This window comes from Neoarius graeffei, chromosome 19 (assembly GCF_027579695.1).
Source record: "Neoarius graeffei isolate fNeoGra1 chromosome 19, fNeoGra1.pri, whole genome shotgun sequence".
NCBI classification, from domain to species: domain Eukaryota; kingdom Metazoa; phylum Chordata; class Actinopteri; order Siluriformes; family Ariidae; genus Neoarius; species Neoarius graeffei.
This window is the reverse complement of record NC_083587.1, coordinates 23,925,636-23,945,508: the sequence shown is the minus strand read 5'-3', so window position 1 is coordinate 23,945,508 and position 19,873 is coordinate 23,925,636. Positions and strand designations below refer to the sequence as shown.

General features: G+C 41.4%; 1 protein-coding gene across 3 annotated transcripts in view; it reads left to right on the top strand.

The window, feature by feature from the left end:
- zbtb47b (zinc finger and BTB domain containing 47b) overlaps window positions 1-19,873 on the top strand; it is a 42,569-nt gene that overhangs the window by 3,915 nt on the left and 18,781 nt on the right. Inside the window, exon 1 of one of the 3 annotated variants that reach the window (XM_060899906.1) lies at window positions 9,511-9,568. The exons of the other annotated variants lie outside the window; for them this stretch is intronic. The gene's annotated coding sequence lies outside the window, so the exon portion shown is untranslated. Of the gene's footprint in view, window positions 1-9,510; window positions 9,569-19,873 lie in introns of those variants that run through there. 3 annotated transcript variants of the gene reach the window in all.

Here is a 19,873-nt window from a genome sequence, read left to right as displayed (position 1 = left end):
GGGCTTTTTGGCTTTGGGGTCGATTCAGGATCCTGCTCATTAGAAGTGGTGCAGTAATCCTGCCTTCAGCTCACATCTGGATGTTGGGGTTAATATCTGGGTCGGGTCAGTTCTGCAGCAGTCAGAGTCCACGGTCTGTAGCTTCTGGTTGGGAGCCTGTGTGTTTCCTGAGTGGGTGTTCTGAACATCTGGGACTCTGAAGCAGGCGTTGCAATCCTTTTTCAGCATATTGGAATGGGACTGAACAGAGTTTCAGGTTTCTGGAAGCTTTTTGCAGAAAAGCATGCCATAAAAGGTTTTGAATAGTCTTTCAACAAAGTAATTGTTAGAGACATAAATCATTAAATTTGAATAAAAAGAAATCATTACTTCATCTTGAAAAGCAGTTGATTTTATGATTCTGATTTTTTTTTCCCAGAAAATATATACACTTGCATAAGATCTTGTAAAACCCACCAGGTTCCTCAGCAGGTTAATCTGCACTGAAATTCTTTTAATTTTTAAGTGCGATTCATGTAAAGTCTGTGAAAGCTGGGTTTTTGTTAATTTCCTAATCACTGTTGTCATGAAATGTAGTGTATACAGTTAAACTATACCTTGAAGATATGCTTTCAGGGTGTTGTGGAGGATTGTATAGAAATCTTTTTTTTAGGTGGAAGCTGCGATATGTTTTGTTCTTCTGATACCACAGCAGGAATATTCAAAATGCATTAGTTCCTGTTATCACTGACATTATAACAGCTATAAAGAGTAGTCACAGCTTTAGCACTGAATGTTGCAAAGCTTTTACACAGGAGACCCTTTACATAAAAGTTAAATAAACTTCTCTTTACTGTAAACCTCACAATATGAAAATTATGCATATTTTAATCAGAAATACAACCCAGTTAAACAAATGAGACAAAAATATTATACTTGGTCATTTATTTATTGAGGAAAATGATCCAATGTTACATATCTGTCAGTGGCAAAAGTATGTGGACCTTTGCTTTCAGTATCTGGTGTGACCCCCTTGTGCAGCAATCACTGCAACTAAATGTTTCCGGTAACTGTTGATCAGTCCTGCACACCGGCTTGGAGGAATTTTAGCCCATTTCTCCGTACAGAACAGCTTCAACTCTGGGATGTTGCTGGGTTTCCTCACATGAACTGCTCGCTTCAGGTCCTTCCACAACATTTAAATTGGATTAAGGTCAGGACTTTGACTTGGCCATTCTAAACATTAACTTTATTCTTCTTTAACCGTTCTTTGGTAGAACGACTTGTGTGCTTAGGGTCGTTGTCTTGCTGCATGACCCACCTTCTCTTGAGATTCAGTTCATGGACAGATGTCCTGACATTTTCCTTTAGAATTTGCTGGTATAATTCAGAATTCATTGTTCCATCAATGATGGCAAGCCGTCCTGGCCCAGATGCAGCAAAACAGGCCCAAACCATGATACTACCACCACCATGTTTCACAGATGGGATAAGGTTCTTATGTTGGAATGTAGTGTTTTCCTTTCTCCAAACATAACGCTTCTCATTTAAACCAAAAAGTTCTATTTTGGTCTCATCCGTCCACAAAACATTTTTCCAATAGCCTTCTGGCTTGTCCATGTGATCTTTAGCCAACTGCAGATGAGCAGCAGTGTTCTTTTTGGAGAGCAGTGGCTTTCTCTTTGCAACCCTGCCATGCACACCATTGTTGTTCAGTGTTCTCCTGATGGTGGACTCATGAACATTGGCTAATGTTAATGTGAGAGAAGCCTTCAGTTGCTTAGAAGTTACCCTGGGGTCCTTTGTGACCTCGCCGACTATTACACGCCTTGCTCTTGGAGTGATCTTTGTTGGTCGACCAGTCCTGGGGAGGGTAACAATGGTGTTGAATTTCCTCCATTTGTACACAATCTGTCTGACTGTGGATTGGTGGAGTCCAAACTCTTTAGAGATGGTTTTGTAACCTTTTCCAGCCTGATGAGCATCAACAACACTTTTTCTGAGGTCCTCAGAAATCTCCTTTGTTCGTGCCATGATACACTTCCACAAACATGTGTTGTGAAGATCAGACTTTGATAGATCCCTGTTCTTTAAATAAAACAGGGCGCCCACTCACACCTGATTGTCATCCCATTGATTGAAAACACCTGACTCTAAAAATTCACCTTCAAATGAACTGCTAATCCTAGAGGTTCACATACTTTTGCCACTCACAGATATGTAATATTGGATCATTTTCCTTAATAAATAAATGACCAAGTATAATATTTTTGTCTCATTTGTTTAACTGGGTTCTCTTTATCTACTTTTAGGACTTGTGTGAAAATCTCATGATGTTTTAGGTCATATTTACCCAGAAATATAGAAAATTCTAAAGGGTTCACAAACTTTCAAGCACCACTGTATCTGACAGTAATAAAGAATTCAACTTTGAGTTGTGCAGTGTTGTAATAGTGGAGTATCTCAGGTATGCATCAGTTTATGATCCAGAGATGTAATTGAGAGTTTGTTTTCTTATTGGTCAACTTTTGAGTGTTTGTAAAAGTGGTTCTGAGGTTCAGTTCCTCACACAGCTGTTTTGTGAAATCAGAGTCTCTGCTTGAGGATCATGTTGGCATGCAGAGTAACTGGGCGGCGTTTGTGATCTTTGTGTGTGTGTGTGTGTGTGTGTCCGTCCCCGGAAGGTGCCAGCTTCATAGACTCGCCTTCTGGCAAGAAGTCCTGACTCAGCTCCTGTTTGTTGAGGACACTGTAACCTCTCTCTTTCTCTCTCTCTCTTTCTCTCTCACACTCACACACATACACATAGTCAGTCCAGATTGACTGGAGGTCACGATGATTATTAAGCGCCAGAGAGGACTCTTTATAGCCAGGAAGATAGGACATGGATGGGCAGGTCGTTATATAATTTCAAAACTTTATGCTCTTGTGAAAGGAAGTCTCATTTATACAGCTAAATAGAAAAAGTGTTTAACTAGAACATACTTTTTAAAGCTAGACTGCCTTTCAGATTTTTCAAGTGTAGGTTATTTTCCTTGACACCCAGTTATTTTTGTTTAGTGGACCGAAAGCTACTGAATTCGAATCACAGACTTCCAATTTTATTAGGTTTTTGTTTGTTTGTTTGTTTGTTTGTTTGTTTGTTTGTTTGTTTGTTTAATAGAACAATTAATGAATTTAGGGCCACGTGGCCCTAAATTATCCGCTATGTTTTCCTGCTTCACCATGATGCAATTCAAGATACTATGTCATGCGTCACGTGGTGGGCTTTCCCCGTTTGCGCACAGCATTGTGGGATACAAATTTGAAACAGGAGAGAAAAATGGAGGACACGTATGAAACGTGAAAGACCAAGTACAGTAACGGAAAGTAAGAAGAAAAGACACTATGTTGTGAAGGAAAGGAAACGCAGGCCCAAACTAATAAATATCGGCGGTCAGCAAGCACCTCGGTGTGATCAGCTGTTCGTTTAGTGACAGAATGATGGAACTGTCAGTGCACGGTCAAAGGTAAACCTGTAGACAACAGTAACGCAACACTGTGGATGCCAACTGCCTTAAAACCCAAAAGAAGAAGAAGCCAAAGGTAGAGCGTGCGCATGCGCACACGGACTTCGTCTGTCTGCTTGACTGCATGAAGCAAGCAATTTCATGCACGTTATTTGTTCGGGAATCCCTCAAATTAAATAACTTCCCAGCCACAGAACGGCCTGAAAAAAATTATATATATATATACAACCCCGATTCCAAAAAAGTTGGGACAAAGTACAAATTGTAAATAAAAACGGAATGCAATAATTTACAAATCTCAAAAACTGATATTGTATTCACAATAGAACATAGACAACATATCAGATGTCGAAAGTGAGACATTTTGGAATTTCATGCCAAATATTGGCTCATTTGAAATTTCATGACAGCAACACATCTCAAAAAAGTTGGGACAGGGGCAATAAGAGGCTGGAAAAGTTAAAGGCACAAAAAAGGGAACAGCTGGAGGACCAAATTGCAACTCATTAGGTCAATTGGCAATAGGTCATTAACATGACTGGGTATAAAAAGAGCATCTTGGAGTGGCAGCGGCTCTCAGAAGTAAAGATGGGAAGAGGATCACCAATCCCCCTAATTCTGCGCCGACAAATAGTGGAGCAATATCAGAAAGGAGTTTGACAGTGTAAAATTGCAAAGAGTTTGAACATATCATCATCTACAGTGCATAATTTCATCAAAAGATTCAGAGAATCTGGAAGAATCTCTGTGCGTAAGGGTCAAGGCCAGAAAACCATACTGGGTGCCCGTGATCTTTGGGCCCTTAGATGGCACTGCATCACATACAGGCATGCTTCTGTATTGGAAATCCCAAAATGGGCTCAGGAATATTTCCAGAGAACATTATCTGTGAACACAATTCACCGTGCCATCCGCCGTTGCCAGCTAAAACTCTATAGTTCAAAGAAGAAGCCGTATCTAAACATGATCCAGAAGCGCAGGCGTCTTCTCTGGGCCAAGGCTCATTTAAAATGGACTGTGGCAAAGTGGAAAACTGTTCTGTGGTCAGACGAATCAAAATTTGAAGTTCTTTATGGAAATCAGGGACGCCGTGTCATTCGGACTAAAGAGGAGAAGGACGACCCAAGTTGTTATCAGCGCTCAGTTCAGAAGCCTGCATCTCTGATGGTATGGGGTTGCATTAGTGCGTGTGGCATGGGCAGCTTACACATCTGGAAAGACACCATCAATGCTGAAAGGTATATCCAGGTTCTAGAGCAACATATGCTCCCATCCAGACGACGTCTCTTTCAGGGAAGACCTTGCATTTTCCAACATGACAATGCCAAACCACATACTGCATCAATTACAGCATCATGGCTGCGTAGAAGAAGGGTCCGGGTACTGAACTGGCCAGCCTGCAGTCCAGATCTTTCACCCATAGAAAACATTTGGTGCCTCATAAAACGGAAGATACGACAAAAAAGACCTAAGACAGTTGAGCAACTAGAATCCTACATTAGACAAGAATGGGTCAACATTCCTATCCCTAAACTTGAGCAACTTGTCTCCTCAGTCCCCAGACGTTTACAGACTGTTGTAAAGAGAAAAGGGGATGTCTCACAGTGGTAAACATGGCCTTGTCCCAACATTTTTGAGATGTGTTGTTGTCATGAAATTTAAAATCACCTAATTTTTCTCTTTAAATGATACATTTTCTCAGTTTAAACATTTGATATGTCATCTATTTTCTATTCTGAATAAAATATGGACTTTTGAAACTTCCACATCATTGCATTCCGTTTTTATTTACAATTTGTACTTTGTCCCAACTTTTTTGGAATCGGAGTTGTATATTTTTTGAGATATTACAGAAATAAACATATATCACAATGACCAAATTTCAGAGAGAGCTAAATTTCACCGATTTTATGAAATTGAAAGGCCGTCTAGCTTTAAGAAAACTGATCGAACTTCTGACATGCTGCATATTACAACTTAAATTATTACAAAGTGAATGTGAGTGAAATCCTCCAACACAAACCCCAGAATTATTGCAGTGAAAATGGGCAAAAATGAATATCCACTCAGCGGCCACTTTAATAGGAACTTGCTCTTGATTCTAAGTTTCCTGTTCTTGGCTGCAGGAGTGGAACCCAATGTGTTCTTCTGCTGTTGCATGCCGAGATGCTTTTCTGCTCACCACGGTTGTAAAGAGTTGCTATGAGTTACTATATCCTTCTTGGCAGCTCGAACCAATCTGGCCATTTTCCTCTGACCTCTCTTATCAACAAGACGTTTGTTTCCACCCACAGAACTGTCGCTCATTCAGTGTTTTTTGTTTTTTGCACCATTCTGTGTAAGCTCTAGAGACTGTTGTGTGTGAAAATCCCAGGAGATCAGCAGTTTCTGAAATACTCAAACCTGTCCATCTGGCTCAAACCAACACCCATACCACAGTGAAAGAAAGTCACACTTTGAGATCACAGTAATTTTTCCCGTTCTGATGTTTGAAGTGAACATGAACTGGGGCTCTTGATTCGTATCTGCATGATTTGATGCACTGTGCTGCTGTCAAGGGATCGGCTGATTAGAGAACTGCATCAAACAGACAGCAGGTGGATGGGTGTTCCTAATAAAGTGGCTGGTGAGTGTATACTTTGAATAGTTTTTGTTGTTGTTGTTTAAACATGTATGGATACTGTTTAGACTTTGTGCAATTATTTAAAGCTGGTTTTTAAAATAATCTGCACCCCTACATTTCTCATTGTTTGTTTAAGCCTGTCCTGAAGATAACATCACTGAGACGAGCATTAAATCTCCTCCTTTGATGGCTAACATGGTGAGAGATACTTCCAGAAAATTCAGGACCCTCCTACCTGCAAAACATTTGAAGTTCCAAAGATGATTTTTTTTTTTCGTGCATGCATTTTTGTGTTCATTTGGATATTTGATGCAATCAGGTTTTAGATCAAGCGGAAATCATGATGATGTTCGTCATCACTCTGGATATCTGGCAGCGTAATGCACAGTGACGTAGTTCCCATTATTTTAAAACTTCAAGAATAAACACCTTCGATAATAAACTAAATTTCAGTTATGGAAATTGCTTCCCTCTCCATCTTCCTCGTTCTGCATTATGCTAATAGGTACAGTTCCTGTCAGAGTTTCAGCTGTTCTGCACTTTTTATTTTGGTCCTGTTTGTGCTTTAAACGAGACGGCCTTTTGATTTCATAAAATCGGTGAAATTTAGTTCCCTCTGAAATGTGGTCATTGTGATGTGTTTATTTCTGTAATATCTCACAAAATATCAGGCCATTCTGTGGCTGGGAAGTGATTTAATTTGAGGGGATTCCCGAACCAATAATGGGCATGAAATCGCTTGCTTTGCGGAGTCAAGAAGACAGAAGTCGTCTGTGTGCGCATGTGCACGCTTACCTTCGTCGTCTTCTTTTTCTTCTTCTTCTTTTGGGTTTTACGGCAGCTGGCATCCAGTGTTGCATTACTACCATCTACAGGTTTACCTTTGACGTTTCCATCATTCCGTCGCTAAAAGAACAGCTGATCACACCGAGGTGCTCGCTGACCGCTGATATTTATTAGTTTGGTCCTGCGTTTCCTTTCCTTTGCAACATAACATCTTTTATTCTTGTTTTCTGTTACTGTAGTCAGTCTTTCATGTTTCATTCACATCCTCCATTTTTCTCTCCTGTTTCAAATTTATATCTCACAATGTCTTGCGCGAACAGGGAAATCCCACCATGTGATGCATGATGTAGTATCTTGTATTGCATCATGGTGAAGCAGGAAAAAATAGCAGAGAATTTAGGGCCATGTGGCCCTAAATTCATTAATTGTTCTATTTAAAAAAAAAAAACTAATAAAATTGGAAGTCTGTGATTCGAATTCAGTAGCTTTTGTTCCACTAAACAAAAATAACTGGGTGTCAGGGAAAATTCTTTTTATGACCTACACTTGAAAAATCTGAAAGGCAGTCTATATTTCATGGTTTTTGTTTTGTTTTATCCATTAGCAGGTGAACAATCTTCTGTATAATCTGGTTTTCCCAGTGGTAATGAATGATAAAGGGAGTTTTTGTGTGTGCAATCTCGTGTATATACAACCCCGATTCCAAAAAAGTTGGGACAAAGTACAAATTGTAAATAAAAACAGAATGCAATGATGTGAAAGTTTCAAAATTCCATATTTTATTCAGAATAGAACATAGATGACATATCAAATGTTTAAACTGAGAAAATGTATCATTTAAAGAGAAAAATTAGGTGATTTTAAATTTCATGACAACAACACATCTCAAAAAAGTTGGGACGAGGCCTTGTTTACCACTGTGAGACATCCCCTTTTCTCTTTACAACAGTCTGTAAATGTCTGGGGACTGAGGAGACAAGTTGCTCAAGTTTAGGGATAGGAATGTTAACCCATTCTTGTCTAATGTAGGATTCTAGTTGCTCAACTGTCTTAGGTCTTTTTTGTCGTACCTTCCGTTTTATGATGCGGCAAATGTTTTCTATGGGTGAAAGATCTGGACTGCAGGCTGGCCAGTTCAGTACCCGGACCCTTCTTCTGCCCAGCCGTGATGCTGTAATTGATGCAGTATGTGGTTTGGCATTGTCATGTTGGAAAATGCAAGGTCTTCCCTGAAAGAGACGTTGTCTGGATGGGAGCATATGTTTCTCTAGAACCTGGATATACCTTTCAGCATTGATGGTGTCTTTCCAGATGTGTAAGCTGCCCATGCCACACGCACTAATGCAACCCCATACCATCAGAGATGCAGGCTTCTGAACTGAGCGCTGATAACAACTTGGGTCGTCCTTCTCCTCTTTAGTCCAAATGACACGGCGTCCCTGATTTCCATAAAGAACTTCAAATTTTGATTCGTCTGACCACAGAACAGTTTTCCACTTTGCCACAGTTCATTTTAAATGAGCCTTGGCCCAGAGAAGACGTCTGCGCTTCTGGATCATGTTTAGATACGGCTTCTTCTTTGAACTATAGAGTTTTAGCTGGCAACGGCGGATGGCACGGTGAATTGTGTTCACAGATAATGTTCTCTGGAAATATTCCTGAGCCCATTTTGTGATTTCCAATACAGAAGCATGCCTGTATGTGATGCAGTGCCGTCTAAGGGCCCGAAGATCACGGGCACCCAGTATGGTTTTCCGGCCTTGACCCTTATGCACAGAGATTCTTCCAGATTCTCTGAATCTTTTGATGATATTATGCACTGTAGATGATATGTTCAAACTCTTTGCAATTTTACACTGTCGAACTCCTTTCTGATATTGCTCCACTATTTGTCGGTACAGAATTAGGGGGATTGGTGATCCTCTTCCCATCTTTACTTCTGAGAGCCGCTGCCACTCCAAGATGCTCTTTTTATACCCAGTCATGTTAATGACCTATTGCCAATTGACCTAATGAGTTGCAATTTGGTCCTCCAGCTGTTCCTTTTTTGTACCTTTAACTTTTCCAGCCTCTTATTGCCCCTGTCCCAACTTTTTTGAGATGTGTTGCTGTCATGAAATTTCAAATGAGCCAATATTTGGCATGAAATTCCAAAATGTCTCACTTTCGACATTTGATGTGTTGTCTATGTTCTATTGTGAATACAATATCAGTTTTTAAGATTTGTAAATTATTGCATTCCGTTTTTATTTACAATTTATACTTTGTCCCAACTTTTTTGGAATCAGGGTTGTATACCCCAGGGAAACAAGATATGGTAAAAGGCGACATTAGAGTTCCTAGAGTTAAAAGTCATTTGTTAAAATTTGTTTGAATTATTATTTATTTTTGCCCAGATTTTGAATGAGCTAATTGTATATTCAGGCAGTACTGCAAAATTTCACCTAAATAATTATCTTTTCAAAATTCCATATTGGTTTAATCAATTACTTTATACTCATAGTTTTCATATGTAATCGAGCTGCTCAGTTCCACCAAGATTTCCTGTGAAGTTTTATTTCTCAGTCGAAGTTTGCGAGGACTCTCCTGAGTAGGCTTTTTACACGGACGGAGAGAAATTCTAACATTAACTCGCCCCACGTTCTGCTGCTTTGCTAAATCCGCTAGAAAGGTGAGTCATCGCATGTTTCATTTCTGCTTGACCAAAATATTAATCTGCACTGCACAGCTTTTAAGTCTCTAGAGATGTTGCTAGCATTTGCACATTTACAGAGCTTTATGATTAAAGTTCAAGTTCAAATCCAAGCATGGCTGAGAGCAACGTTAGTGTGATCATTCATGGACAGGAATTGGTGTATTTCTCTAGATTGTCTTTTCTAAAATGACGACAGAATTTTGGGATGGATCGTCCCTCCAATCCCCAGAAAAGTCCTCTAGGTAACTCCTCTCCATCTTGACCATAAATCTGGAATATCTCTGGATGTTAGATTGTAGTAATTTGATCATGTAATGCTGAGGAACCAGAGACAATTGGATGTATTTGTAGACCTTATTAAGGATTTTGCACTAATCCTGCTCATAATCCACGCCAGAGGCCAGAGTGAACACAGTCAGCATTCGTGTAAGCAGATCTGTAATACATCAGTGCTATTCAAAACCAGAAAGAAATACACGATTCCAATGGACAGCAGGATCAAGTTGAGGACTTGAGGACAAATAGGAAATAAAACAGGAAGTCTTTTGTGAAAGGGCTATTACTCGTACAAATATTTGGTACTTGATTTCTTTATAAGTAGCATGTGATCTTCACTGATGTCCAAGTTTCACCAAAATATTAGTCTATTTTCGCTTTTGGTTAACCGCTTCCTACATTACCCACTATGCTGATAGTGGTGCAGTAGGATTTTAACCTTTATTTCATCTCTACTCAAAGAGGGCAGTGCAGCAGTTATGTCTTTTAGTCTGTTCAGCTTTCTTACCTCCTCGTCTACACAATCTGCTCAAACAGATCAGCTTCCAAAGCTTCAGCTTTCATCAGTGCCATTGCTCTCGTCTTCTTATAGATCTAGCTGAACTGAGTCTCTATGTAACCTGGAGCTGCATTGTTTTATAGCGCTTTGAGTCCAACCATTGGTATCTCCCCTACTTCTACACTGAATTTCTCATTAATATGACCTTTCAAAGTGGCAAGTATGAAAAGAAGTTCTTGCTCTTTTGTTTTGAGGAGCTAACCACAAAACTTAACCGTTATCCCTTATGTTTGAGAGAGAGAGTTGATTTTTTTTCTTTTCAACTCCAGTTAAAAATCATTGTAACTGTGTTAGCAATAACAATATCTCCCTGTGACTTCATCGCAACATAACTGTTAACACCAGAATTGTTAAACCCGTCACAAATATTTCAGTATGCATACGTTTGGGTTTCAAGGTGGACTTTTCCTTTAATTTATCACCCTCCCAGGAAATAAAGATGCACTTATTTAGAGGATTTCAGGGGCTCTATTAGCAGAACTAGAATACAGTATTCAAAAATATTTTCATTAGTGTATAATTACCTGTAACTAAAATAATTGTTTTTATCATAAGCTTAGAATGAGCCCTTCATATTTCCATATGGAGCAGGTCATCTTCCACGGAGCTCGCCATGTTGCACCACCATGTTTCTACAGCAGCCCATAACAGACAAACCTTGAGAGTGCGCTTGTCGCGCTTCACACTTTTTTCTTTTTTTTTTTTTTTACAAGGGGAAGCATGAATCCAGAAGGAAGCACCAGAAAGAAGAAAGATGAGCAATCAGTGTTCACTGATGTTGGCTGACAAGTCCTCCCTCTCATTCTAACCTCATTACTTGGTGGTATTTGACTCGTGGGCGGCACAGTGGTGTAGTGGTTAGCACAGTCGCCTCACAGCAAGAAGGTTCTGGGTTCGAGCCCAGCGGCTGGTGAGGGCCTTTCTGTGTGGAGTTTTCATGTTCTCCCCGTGTTTGCGTGGGTTTGCTCCAGTTTCCCCCACAGTCCAAAGACGTGCAGTTAGGTTAACGTGGGGCGGCCTTGGGCTGAAGTGCCCTTGAGCAAGGTACTTAACCCCTGACTGCTCCCCGGGTGCTCTAGTGTGGCTGTTCACTGCTTCAGATGGGTTAAATGCAGAGGATGAATTTCACTGTGCTTGAAGTGTGCATGTGACAAATAAAGGCTTCTTCTTCTTTAAATGGAGGAAAAAATGTATCCTGCTAACCTTCGCAATAAAACGCCACCACAATACAGAGCAAGTAACAATAACATTTACTATCCTACACAGAAGTTATGACCTATAGTTTTATGGACTTCATAATGTTACATTTATATAGTGCCTTTCTCAAACTCAAGGTCGCTTTACATAGGTCAAAGAAAACAACACACACAAAAAAGGAGTTGCTGAAGAGTGGTGAGTTTATACACTGGTGGAGAAATGTTCATGAAACAAAGGTTTTGAGATGAGATTTGAAGAGAGGAAGAGAAGAGCAGTCATAGAGGGGTTGAGGAAGGGAATTCCAGAGCTTGGGGGCCATGACAGTGAAGGACCTGCCACCCAGGGTAGAGAGTCTAGTGCGAGGAACAGCGAGGAGATTATAGCTAGAGGATCTGAGAGGGCGGGATGGAGTATAAGGGGTCAGAAGATCACAGACGTAAGAAGGAGCAAGGTTATAGAAAGCTTTGAAGGTGAGTTGTATGATTTTTGTATTTAATTCTGGACAAAACAGGTAGCCAGTGAAGCTGGGGGTGATATGAGCAGATGGTTTGGTATGAGTGAGGAGTCTCACAGCAGAGTTCTGAATGTATTGTAGTCTTTGAAGGGATTTAGTTGGGAGGCCAATGAGAAGGGAGTTACAATAATCTAAGCGGGATATAATGAAGGAGTGGACCGAAGTTTGAGTTTTAAATAACTAAATCCAGTATCTAAATATTTATCACCTCATCAGTTTGCAGGCTAGTCCGTGCAGTCGTAGATGACGTAGTTGTGGAAGAACTTGGAAGTACACTACAGGCACCCGATGGCCACTGTATGTTCTAATACACACTTGGAAAGGCAGGGGCATTCAGTTGGTTGCAATCTGCAACCTCGCAGCTAGATCCTACAAGGTGCACCTTTTGAACTCCTCACAAGTGTCTATAGTACAGATCTCAAAACCTCACAATAGATAAAATGGGATGACGTTCATAAGTCTAATGTTCGGCACATGGCTGTTAAAGGCACACTATAATTTACGCTGAAAAGAAAGGTTTACATTGTGTGGCATTATTAACCAGGAATAACTATAGCTGTAATTGCTGTATATAGTAACTCAGCTTTTGTGTTTTCAGCCATAATATCTCCGCTGTGTGTCTTTGTGACTACTTCGAATTGTCAGCTGTATTTGCTTGAAAGATGAGAGTACAAACTCTGTGTGACCTCAGCACCAGGATAGAAGGGTTTAGATTTTGTTATTAGCATTTTTGTTGTTGTAGAGTATATAATAGCGCCTTTGTGGCGTCTGAAGTGTTTATGGCTGCCTGCTGGTCCTCACACTCGTCTGCACTGTTCGCAAAATTTTTAAGAGCTCAAAATTACAGCCCTCTCTCTGTGTTTCCATCTCTACCTTTCTCTCAGAGCACACACACACACAAACATTTGCAGAGTAATAACTGCTGTGTAATTTTTATATCACCTGAAATGGCCTCTTTGGGGAGGGAAAGGGAGAGGGGTGTGAGCAATGTCTACCAAGATCAGGACAAAATGTCTCTGGAATGTATTCAAAAAGGTGTATTGAACAGGACTACACACACATACGCATCTATTTTCTCCCTGCACTGTCACTCCTCTTTCTTTCTGCTCCCTCACCTTGGACATAGGACACAGGAGTGCACTGAGACTCTTAGAAAGACACATACACTTGCTTACCTTGGGTAAAATCCTCATTGCAAGCCACACTGAATTAAAGGTGTATGCACATCACTATCTACTTTACTTTATATTTGAATTACCTTACCATGAACCTGCACACTGGTGACAAATTAAAGGAAAATACAAAGTCAGGGTGGGCGGCTCAGTGGTTAGCGCTGTTGCCTCACAGCAAGAAGGTCCGGGTTCGAGCCCCGGGGCCGGCGAGGGCCTTTCTGTGCGGAGTTTGCATGTTCTTCCCGTGGGTTTCCTCCGGGTGCTCCGGTTTCCCCCACAGTCCAAAGACATGCAGGTTAGGTTAACTGGTGACTCTAAATTGAGCGTAGGTGTGAATGTGAGTGTGAATGGTTGTCTATGTGTCAGCCCTGTGATGACCTGGCGACTTGTCCAGGGTGTACCCCGCCTTTCGCCCGTAGTCAGCTGGGATAGGCTCCAGCTTGCCTGCGACCCTGTAGAACAGGATAAAGCAGCTAGAGATAATGAGATGAGACAAAGTTGGGGTATTTATTAATTTTGTTGGTATGATTTGGTTGCGCGTAGATCACCTTTATATACCTTCTGTAATGTAGACTGGCTCACTGTTTTGTTTATCATGTCTTGTCATGGACATGTTGCATTAATTATCTGTTTCATTTCATGTAACATTCACCAGAACCATCTGGACTGAAGCACATGCATTGGATTATTGGCACTAGGACATCCAGCCATTGTCTATACTGCTGGACCTAGTCCCTGCTGGTGGGGTACACCCTGGGCAAGTCACCAAATCATCGCAGGGCTAAAACACAGACAAACAGCCATTCGCCATAGGCCATCTAGAGTAGGTAAATAGCCTAATCCGCATATTTTTGGACTGTGTGAGGAAACCTACCAGGCATGGGGGAGAATATGCACACTCCACACAGAAAAGCCCCAGTTGGCCACGAGATTCAAACCCAGAACCTCCTTGCTGTGAGGTGACTGTGCTAACCACTGTACCCTGCTCATTGTTTGCTTAATCGGTTCTCAGTTTACTGACAACAGCAGTGTGAAGCATGCTCTTAGCCCTCAGATCCTGCTAGGTCATTCTTTCAGCTTGTGTGGCTGGCAACAGAGACGGAGGAAGAGGGCAGAAGGATGGGGATTACACACATCATTCTTGCTGAAAATCTGAGCAGAAACCCAGGATCTTGAGGGTTATTATTACTACAGGCAGATCTTTCAACCTTAGTGTCTCCTGTTATGCTCTGGCCAGACAGTAAGTTACAGGAAGTTTAGCCATCTTAGCATGTTGTTAAGGTTATTCCATATCTTTCATTTCATTGTTGGTTTGGAGAGTGCGTTTAACAAAAAGCTGCAGCTCTTTCAGGTTGTTTGTTTGTTTGTTTGTTTGTTTGTTTGTTTGTTTGTTTTTGGGGGGTTCTTTTGTTGACGTTTGTTTTGCTTCAGTCTTTAAAATACTGAATTATATTTTCTAAGATGTTATCATAAATCTTGGCCTCTAAGAGGAGCTTTTTTCATAATAATACACTTTCTGAAGTGATCTACATGATCTACATTTCACAGCTGTAGGACAGTAGGACTGCACTGTTCATACTTGTGGTACTCAAGTCTTGTCTTGGACTCGAGACATTTTTTTGATTGTTTCGGTCTTGGGCATTGGTCTCGCAAAATAATAGTTGATCTCAATTGAGTCCAGCTGCCTTTAAAAATATATGTTGGTTTTTATTCTCAAAAAACACCCCCTTCAAACAAAATCACTGATTTTAAGTGAGCTTGTTCAGAAAATGGGCATTAGTTGAATTAATTCAAAATCCATCTAGAACAGGCATTGATATTGACCACTTGGTAACCAATCGTATACCTGCCAGAAATCATTCTCTCTCTTATTTGGACTTGGTCTTGACTTGGACTCGAACGTATTTAGACTCGGTCATGACTCAGTCTCGACTAGTTCTGGTCTTGAACTTGGCATTGGTGGAAGGTGGTCTTGACTACAGCTCTGGTAGTGTTTATATTTTATAAAAGAAGAAGAACATTGTTCATCACACGTACACTTGTGAAATTCCTCTCTGCATTTAACCCATCTGAAGCCGTGTACACACACATGCGCGCACGCGCACACACACGTGAGCAATGAGTGCACACACATACCCAGAGCAGTGGGCAGTCATGCTAATGGCGCCCAAGGAGTAGTTGGGAGTTAGGTGCCTCGCTCAAGGGCACCTCAGCCTAAGGCTGCCCCATGTTAACCTAACCACATGTCTTTGAACTGTTGGGGAAACCAGAGCACCTGGAGGAAACCCACGCAGACACGGGGAGAACATGCAAACTCCACACAGAAAGGCTCACATCGGCTGCTGGGCTTGAATCCAGAACCTTCTTGCTGTGAGGCAACAGTGCTGACCACTACACCACCGTGACACCCCATAATAAGTAGAGGATGCGGGCAAAAAAACCAAATGATATTATTGTTTAATATTCTGTAGTTTGGGCGGCACAGTGGTGTAGTGGTTAGCGCTGTCACCTCACAGCAAGAAGGTCCGGGTTCGAGCCCCGTGGCCGGCGAGGGCCTTTCTGTGTGGAGTTTGCATGTTCTCCTCGTGTCCACGTGGGTTTCCTCCGGGTGCTCCGGTTTCCCCCACAGTCCAAAGACATGCAGGTTAGGTTAACTGGTGACTCTAAATTGACCGTAGGTGTGAATGGTTGTCTGTGTCTATGTGTCAGCCCTGTGATGACCTGGCGACTTGTCCAGGGTGTACCCCGCCTTTCGCCCGTAGTCAGCTGGGATAGGCTCCAGCTTGCCTGCGACCCTGTAGAACAGGATAAAGTGGCTAGAGATAATGAGATGAGAGATGAGATTCTGTAGTTTATTTACCCACAGCAGTACCGCAGCATTGGTATTAGTTCACTTTGGATCCATCTAAAATTCACCATCTTTAATTCATTTTTATATAGTTTTTATTCCCACAAATACACAGTTAGCCAGATCCCAAATGTCTTCCGATTCCCTTTACATGCCCAGGTCTGTCAAATTTAACCACAGAAAAAAATAAATTTTTCATATCTCTTTTATGATTTTTCTTCTTGCATTAGAAATTTTAAAAATTGTAAAAATACTATTTCATAACTAACACGCATTTATTCAGAACACGTTCCTAAATGTAGAGTGTGTTTTTTTTTCCTGTAAACATTAATATAATATTCAAAAATAAAATTTCTTCTAAAATGACATACTGTAGCTAATTGATTTTAGCTGATCATTTACAGTTCAACTTGTTATAAGGAAACTTATAAAATCTCATTCTTTCACCAGAATTCCAACATCACCACCACACTAAACACCCACAATACCACCATAAACATTTCTCAGAGTCTTTGATTATACTGTTTTCAGAGATTGTGTGAAAGACGTACACACTCTCTCTCTCTCTCTCTCTCTCTCTCTCTCTCTCTCTCTCTCTCTCATGTGTGTAGTGCTAGCAGTGTGTGTGTGTTTTGGATCAGTCACCTTGTCTGCTGAGGGAGTTCACGTCTGATTCTTTGCCCAGTCCAGTTATTCAGGTTGTCACTCAAGTCCTCCAACTCCCAGACCTTGTAATAAGTACAGAAAGTGGAGCACTAAGTTAGCACTTTTTTGCTAGCACTATTTTTAGCACCAAGTTAGCACAGCGTGGCATTCCTCAAAGTGAGCTTGAGTAAATATATTTGGTTGATTAGTATATTTCATTTGTTAGGTTTTGCCATTGCCACTGTTTGTACCGGTCCCGTAAGCATCACGTCGTCCTGTTCCGTCCTCCTGTTGGTGAATTTATTTGGTCGGTGGTTGCTCCCATATTTGCACTCATTTTCTATAAAATTAATGCTGTTTTAAGTAACAATGCCAGTGAGTACGGCATGTTACACGTTCTAAGACGATTAACAAATTTTACTTTCACGACCATTTTTTTCTGAGCAAAAAAATCATACAGTCTTTATATTTAAATAAATTAATTAAAAAAACTTATGCCCAGCAGGCAGATTAAGAAATAAAATTAAGTAAAACATTGTATTGGTTTTTGCTAAATATTACTTGTGTACAAAAGGACAAATTGATATATAACAACTTTGTATGAGAAAAGGACTGCGAGCACGTGTTTCTTAAAAATTAAATCTGACGGCATGCTAACACAACCGTCAGAGGAATAATTTGCCTGCATGCTAACAGGGCTGGGTGTGAGGGGATGGGTTTGGTTACTTGCTAACAGGGTTGTGTGTGAGAGGATAACACTGTTAGCCTGTAGCTAAATTTGTGTGTGAGGGGATGAAAGTGACCACATCATGCTAACAGGGTTAGCATGCGAGGATAATTTGGCTACATGCTAACAGGGGGGGACAAACGGGTATGTTGTCCCGGGCCCAGGAATGGGGGGGGGCTAGAACTGGGCTCTCATGAAGTTGCGATTAAATTATTTTATTTCATTTCAAAATGTGTTGATTTGGGGGAGAAATGTGCTATATTTGCATTCAATAAATGATTTCTAGATCTTTTGCCTTTATTGTCTTTGAAAAAGGCGTCAAGAACCCCCTATCACTCCTAATGCAAAAATGGTTTGGTCTGACTCTTTGATTAAGGGGAAAAAAACGACATGGTTCGATCATAGCACTTCGACAATCAGCGTGCGTGCCATTTGCCAACATGCACAAGTCAGGAGCACAGAAAAGAAAAGAGAAAAAGAGATGAAGAAACCAAGAGACTCAGGTGCTCACTGCATAAATATTTAAAAAAAGATTCGGATGATGCGGCAGGTACTAGCAAAGGCAGTGGGGCAGCTGAGCCAGGTAAGACACAGCCAACTTTTTCCAGCCCCGTAAAGTAACCCCAACCAAGGCACGCGCGGCATGCAATTCATGTTACAAACGAGGGGAGAGCAAGTCACACTGAACACCATATCAAACGCACAGGGCATTGAATCATTTCATAACCACAACGGCTTAATAACATTGTGTTTCATATATCTGATTGAAGCTAAGAATATTCACATTAGCCCGCAATCATATCCCGCCGTTTCTCGAGCGGTGTGTTCTTCTCTGCTTTTCACACTGGACAGTACGCACGCACAGTATACTATGTTCGCCCCCAGCCCTGCCCGAAATCCCCCGTCCATCGCTGCTCCTTCAAGAGCACCCCAATCGCGTGATTATAGTAGACTATCCACGAGTTTAGGAATACCTTTTTGAATACCTGTCATTTAAGGGTTGGAGTGAGTAGAGACTGTGATAAGAGAGGTGGGTGTGTGTGTGGGTTGGCCCGGGGGGGGGGGAGGTTGTTGGGGGGGCCCATTCAGAGCATTTTGTCCCGGGCCCAGCCAAAGCTGTCAGCGGCCCTGCTAACAGGGTTGTGTGTGCGAGGATGAAATTGACCTCATGCTAACACAACTGTTAGTCAGAGGAATAATTTGGCTACATGCCAACAGGGTTGTTTGTGAGATTATGAATTTGACCTGCTATCAGAGTGTCTCTCTTTTTGCCAAATACGAATACTACAAATTATAATAATAATTAGTTCAATTTGTATAATGCCTTTCTCACACCCAAGGTTGCTTTACAATTGGGGGGGAAGAGTCCACCAAAAAAGGATCAGTATGTAATTCCAGTGGCGTAGCTACCCACAGTCCCACCAAAAGGTGCACAAAGATAAATCTCACACAGCCACCACGCCATGGATCCACAAAGCGAGCACAGAAGCACCGCCGCACAGAGCGCAGGTATATCCCAATCCACTGCACAGCCACCGCGATGCCACCGAGCAACATCGCTCAGAGCACCACACCAAGCACAGAAGCACTGCCACACAGAGCGCTGGACAGCCCTGATGCCAAAAGCTCAACAAGCTCACTGCAGTCCATACCGAGTCTCCACAGAAATTATCCACGGAATTAACAGCTAAAGTCAGATAGTGGGAGCTACAGTGTTGGTATTTTTGAGCAAAAACATGCTTAAACTCCTCTGCAATACTATAGCAGAAGTAAAAATGGTGGCTTCAGTCAGGAATGCTTGTTTTTAACCTTTCAAACACAATGTGCAGGCTCCCTATCGGCACAGCCACAGGACCAAAGCTTTAAACCGAGGAACCGTGGCCTTTACAGCAGCGTGAATGTGAACAGCTTTTGGGCATGCCATGGGAGTAGATGCTTTCACATGAGCAAAAGTCATTCAATAAGGGGAGATCTCATTCCCTCTTTCTATTGCACTGGTTGACATTCCTCTGCTTGGCATCGAGGTGCACGGCGTTGGCCAAGTGCATTCCAGCCTGGAGGAGACTCGCAATACAATACGCTTAAGCCTTGAGCCTGATATTGTAATGTTTCATTTTGGCAATAAAAAAGCACACTTGGATCAGAGGTGCTATGTCCAATAAATCTCTTTAAGCTTTTTGTTAATGCGTAGTATTTTATAACAACTCTCCCAGACTTTTTACAGAAAATAAAGTAGCCTGTGTTAGCAAAGGAGTCTAGAGAGGATTTGATGTATTTTACTGTCTGGCATGTCTGAGGCTGTTGTGTCCTGGTTTACAAATGCTCTGTTATAAATAATGCAGG